The sequence below is a fragment of the Glycine max genome, chromosome 8 (assembly GCF_000004515.6).
Source record: "Glycine max cultivar Williams 82 chromosome 8, Glycine_max_v4.0, whole genome shotgun sequence".
NCBI lineage: Eukaryota > Viridiplantae > Streptophyta > Magnoliopsida > Fabales > Fabaceae > Glycine > Glycine max.
In genome coordinates, this window is record NC_038244.2 from 21750912 (window position 1) to 21757033 (window position 6122).

Sequence of the window (6122 nt, forward strand, 5' to 3'; positions counted from 1 at the left end):
TTTCCATTATATTTATTTGTAGTACGTAAGTTGAAGTTATTATTATGAGAATGAATTATTTATAAATAATACTAACTTTATTTATGATTTATTTGGGCTTTAAAATTAGTACGTATGAATCGTTTATTTTTTTAAGTTTTTACCATGAAAAATATTTGAGTTAATAAATTTCTGAATCAAGTTAGCAATTTTGAGTCAAATAATTTGTATTATAAAATATTTGTTAAGTAATTTTTTAGAGCATTTTGAATGTTTTGTTTTTAATAATTTTTTAATTAAATTAGTCTTATATTTGATATGCTTCTTTGTGTTTGTAAAATATAAAATATTTTTGATGATATTTATCTAAAGAAAATATTTGAGTCCCAAAAAAATTGGTAAATATGAAAATTTTAGTATATTTTTAATTAGATTAGGTTGGTATTAATACTTTGTTAGTGTTAAAAATTGAAAGTAAAAAAATTTGTAACATCATGAGCGGTATTTAAAATTAATTTTTTTCCATTATATTTATTTGTAGTACGTAAGTTGAAGTTATTATTATGAGAATGAATTACTTATAAATAATACTAACTTTATTTATGATTTATTTGGGCTTTAAAATTAGTACGTATGAATCGTTTATTTTTTTAAGTTTTTACCATGAAAAATATTTGAGTTAATAAATTTCTGAATCAAGTTAGCAATTTTGAGTCAAATAATTTGTATTATAAAATATTTGTTAAGTAATTTTTTAGAGCATTTTGAATGTTTTGTTTTTAATAATTTTTTAATTAAATTAGTCTTATATTTGATATGCTTCTTTGTGTTTGTAAAATATAAAATATTTTTGATGATATTTATGTAAAGAAAATATTTGAGTCCCAAAAAAATTGGTAAATATAAAAATTTTAGTATATTTTTAATTAGATTAGGTTGGTATTAATACTTTGTTAGTGTTAAAAATTGAAAGTAAAAAAATTTGTAACATCATAATTAATGAAATAAGTATTTTTAGTGTGGAAATTTATTTTAATATAAAGTTATAGTAAATTTATTTTATGAGCCATTAACTTGAGCGGTATTTAAAATTAATTTTTTTCCATTATATTTATTTGTAGTACGTAAGTTGAAGTTATTATTATGAGAATGAATTATTTATAAATAATACTAACTTTATTTATGATTTATTTGGGCTTTAAAATTAGTACGTATGAATCGTTTATTTTTTTTAAGTTTTTACCATGAAAAATATTTAAAGTTAATAAATTTTTTATACAATAATTTTTTAATGTAAAATTGTGTTAAAGAGACTTTTTGTGATTATATTTGACTATTTTAAATTTATTATGAATAATTAATTAAAATATTGTTTTTGTAGGTACACGATGAATTCGGTTATAACAGTGTTGTATTTCAATGGAAGGGTATATGAAGATAATGATGGTGTAATATTTGAAGGCAGTAAAAAAGCGATTCAGATTAAACGTGGAATTAGTTTCAATGCTTTGAAGAAAAAAATTGGAGACAAGGTAAAGTTAGAAAATAATGAAATTATTTCTGCTATCAGTTGTAGATTTTTAGTGTCAGGAAAATATATTGCCTTGCAAATTTGCGATGACGAAGACGTTGAAACGATGCTAGAAAGTTTTAAACAACAACAAGAAATGTCAGTTCTAGAATTGTACATAGAAAAGGATGTGGCTGGTGGTTCAATGTTTCATTCTGCAAATTCCCTTACATCATGTGGAAATTATGTATCTAATGATTACACACAACCGCCAACAAATATGAGCAATTTAAATCTTGACGAAGATGATGATAATGATGATGATGATTATCTTGTGTCTAACTCATACGTTGAAGAGTCGTTAGACGAAGATGACAGTGTTGACGGTATATCAGATACAGACAATGAAGTCCCCGACATGATTCCACCAGTAAGAATTGTTCACCCAGCAGAAGGTATGATTTACTCTTAAAAGATATTTCACTCAATACATTTATTATTTCACGACAATTGTATTTAATGCCAAATAAGTATGATTTGAATTTTTTTTGGACTATAAGGTGTACAAGCAATTGAGAATCCATTTTGGAATGATGCTTTGCATTATAATAATATCAACTGGAGCCATCCTGATGAGGAGGACATTTGTGGTTTGGAGATGCCATCCACTTTTAATGTTGGCCAAGAATTATATGTTGACATGGAATTTGATAGTAAAGATGCGGTCAAGAATGCGGTCAAACAATATGTTATGAGGGTGCATCAAAGTTTCAAAGTGGTTGAAAGCAAATGGGACAAGTATGTGGTTTGTTGCTTGAATAGAAATGCAGATTGTCCTTGCCCTTTCTACATGAGGTCAATTCTATCTAAAAAGACTGATTCATGGAAAGTCACTCAATGGGGTGGACCACACACATGTCTCAATATGACCATTACCCAAGATCACGAGAAACTTGATTCAGATTTAATTGCGACTTGTGTAGTAGGTACGTATTTTATGTTCATATTATGTTATTGTTTAGCCTTAATTGTCATTTAAATTTTGTTATTCTAATGACAGGCATGATCAGAGAAGATCCATTGATAAAAATTTCATTGATTCAGGAGAGGATTAACAGTCAATTTGCGTACAAGGTGTCGTACAAAAAAGCTTGGTTGGCGAAACAAAAAGCCATTGCTATTGAATATGGCGATTGGGATGAGTCATATGTGAAACTTTCGTCGTGGCTAACACACATGCAAAATCATTCTCCTGGATCGTATTTTCAAATACTACATGACGATTTTATCGTTGGAAATACGGTTAGTCGCGAACACCGCCAATTTCATAGAGTGTTCTGGACTTTTGGCCAATGTAAAGAGGCTTTCAAGTACTGTAAGCCAATCATACAAGTTGACGGCACACATTTGTACGGCAAATACCGTGGGACCCTCTTAATGGCCACATCACAAGATGGAAATGGTGGCGTCCTTCCTCTAGCATTCGCTGTGGTTGAAGGTGAAACGTTGACAGCGTGGTCATGGTTTTTGGCACACTTGCGTGAACACGTCACTGATAAAAATGGTATTTGTCTCATATCTGATCGACACGCGAGTATAAAGTCCGCTGTCGCTAACGAAGCACTTGGTTGGCAACCTCCCCACGGTTATCATGTCTACTGTGTGCGACACATAGCAAGCAACTTCAATCGAAAATTCAATAATGCCAAACAAAAAGAAATGTTGAAGAAATTGGGTAAGATTTCATATTTGATGGTCACGTTTATTTTACTTTCATTTATACTTAAAATTGTTATTCATAACTAATTTTATGCAGCCTACACTCCATGCAAGCACATTTTTGATCAAAATTTAGAAAAATTTCGTGAACTGAGTCCAGCCATAGCAACATGGATAGATCGCATCTCAAAGGAAAAATGGACGATGGCTTACGATAGGGAAGGACGTCGATATGGCCACATGACAACGAACCTCTCAGAATGTATCAATAAGGTTTTAAAGGATTGTCGCAACATTCCCATAACAGCATTGGTGAAATCAACGTACAGTAGGTGTCGAAAGTACTTTGTTGAGCGTGGCCGCCAAGCCCAAAGACAGTTAAATGAAGGCCAACTATATTGTTCAAAGCTTGTTAAAGAACTGAGGAAAAATCAAGAACAAGCTTGTACGCACATCGTTCGCGTGTATGATATCCACTCCACAAGGTTTGAAGTAGAGGAGAGCTTCAACCCTATAACGCAACGTGGCGGACAAAAGTGGGCAGTAAACTTGAATGATCGTCATTGTCAATGCGGAAGGTATTTTGCGCTTCACTATCCATGTTCACACATTATTGCAGCTTGTGGTTACGTGAGCATGAACTACTACTAATATATAGATGTTGTTTATACAAACGAGCACATCTTAAAAGCTTACTCCGCACAATGGTGGCCTCTTGGGAATGAAGCGGCTATTCCTCCTTCTGATGACGCATGGACACTTATCCCTGACCCAACTACAATTCGTGCGAAAGGTCGGCCAAAATCAACAAGGATAAGAAATGAGATGGATTGGGTCGAACCATCTGAGCACCGAACAAAATGTAGTAGATGTGGAGCCGAAGGGCATAACAGGCGTCGGTGTCCAATGCAATCTGAGCGTGGGAGTTGTTCAAATCGTTGATTTATGTATGTTAGTTGAGTGACTTGTATTTGTTTACATATTGTTCAATGTATTCAATTTCTGGGGTTCTTTGAATTCGGTAGTTAAAACTATGATTACTAACCCATAACCCCTAACCTCTCGTTTGATGCGCGACATAAAAATAGTGATTATGATTAGCAACCCATAACCCCTAACCCAAACCCTAAAAATAAACCACTAACCCTAAAAATAAACCACTAACCCTTAAAATAAACAACTAACCCTAACCACTAACCCTTAAAATAAACCACTAACACTAAACCCTAACTACTAACCCTAAAAATAAACCACTAACCCTAAACCCTAACCACTAACCCTAAAAATAAACCACTAACCCTTAAAATAAACAACTAACCCTAAAAATAAACCACTAACCCTTAAAATAAACAACTAACCCTAACCACTAACCCTTAAAATAAACCACTAACACTAAACCCTAACTACTAACCCTAAAAATAAACCACTAACCCTAAACCCTAACCACTAACCCTAAAAATAAACCACTAACCCTTAAAATAAACCACTAACCCTAAACCCTAACTACTAACCCTAAAAATAAACCACTAACCGTAAACACTAACCACTAACCCTAAAAATAAACCACTAACCCTAAACCTAACCCATATACTTACTTTGATGCGCGACATAAAAATAGTCATTATGATTACTATCGTTACTTATTTGATTTGTGTACTTAACTTTTTCTTTATGACTTTATTTATTATTCTAGTTTGATGCGTGACATCAAAATGGTCATTATGGTGTCCGCGATGGTAATTCAATAACAAATGGTGATAAAAAAACGCAATTCCATAACAAATTCAATAACAAGCACAATGAGATACCATAAATTAAGTCTGAAATTCAAATTTCAAAGATACAAAACAAATTTCAAATAGAGACATCAAAATCAGTCATCATGGTGTTCGTGATGGCGCGAGGATGTGCCACATGGTCGATCCCACCTTCGGGCTTGACGATCCGGATTTCTTCTTGCGCGCTGTCTCCGCCCTTGTTCCTCAGCCTCTGCAGAAAACTCGTGACGCAAATCAACACCTAATAAATCACCCATAGGAGGGATTGCTCCAGGTACATCCCATTGCTGACCTAATGGGGCATTAGGTGTTGCCATTGGGGCATCATGTTGCTGCGAAGGGGTCATGGTCGGCCATGAAAAATGAGGCTGTGTTTCGGCAACACCACCAAATGAATGTTCGCTTGCAGACATATCAGTGTCATGGCCCTCGAAAGGATACTGATACATCTGCGAAGGATACTGAGCAAATGTTGGTGGCGTGTAATACATTCCATGGCCACGCTGCTCCATATGTTGGGAAAAATCTTCCGCTTGAACAATCTCCCTTCGTCTGTCAAAACCTCGAGTTTCAACACTTGACTGAAGCATGTGATACTCTTGTGGGGGAAATCGACGCTCTGATGCTGGACCATGTGCCACAGGCTCAGTGATCCTCTCTTGCTCTTGGGATAAAATCGCTAACTTTTCCATATATGGCACGAGATCATCAACTGTCCATGTGTTTCGCCCTTGGGGTGACACCATATATTGCAATGTCTCGGTAACTTCACCCTGCAATTATTAGGGTAAGGAAATTAATGTCGATGCTTTAAAAAGTAAATTGAAGTTAAATAATTAAAAAGAAATAAATACCAATGTAGCCGTGTTTGCATTGTTTGGGTCGATAAACATTTTTGTTTTGCGCCTATACCACACCATGTAATCCGAGTTAAAACTCAATAGGCCCTCTTGTCGAGCATAAACGTCGACCCTAAACTCAGCTCGATTATTCCACTGACTGATAAATGGGGCCAACAGCTGGAACCAATTTTCATCCATTTTGCCTTTCAGTGTTAGCCCGTGGACATTCCATGGTGCGAAGGAGACTCCGGAATAGGTTGTTGCATTCCAATGTCGCAACACTCTATCCGGTTG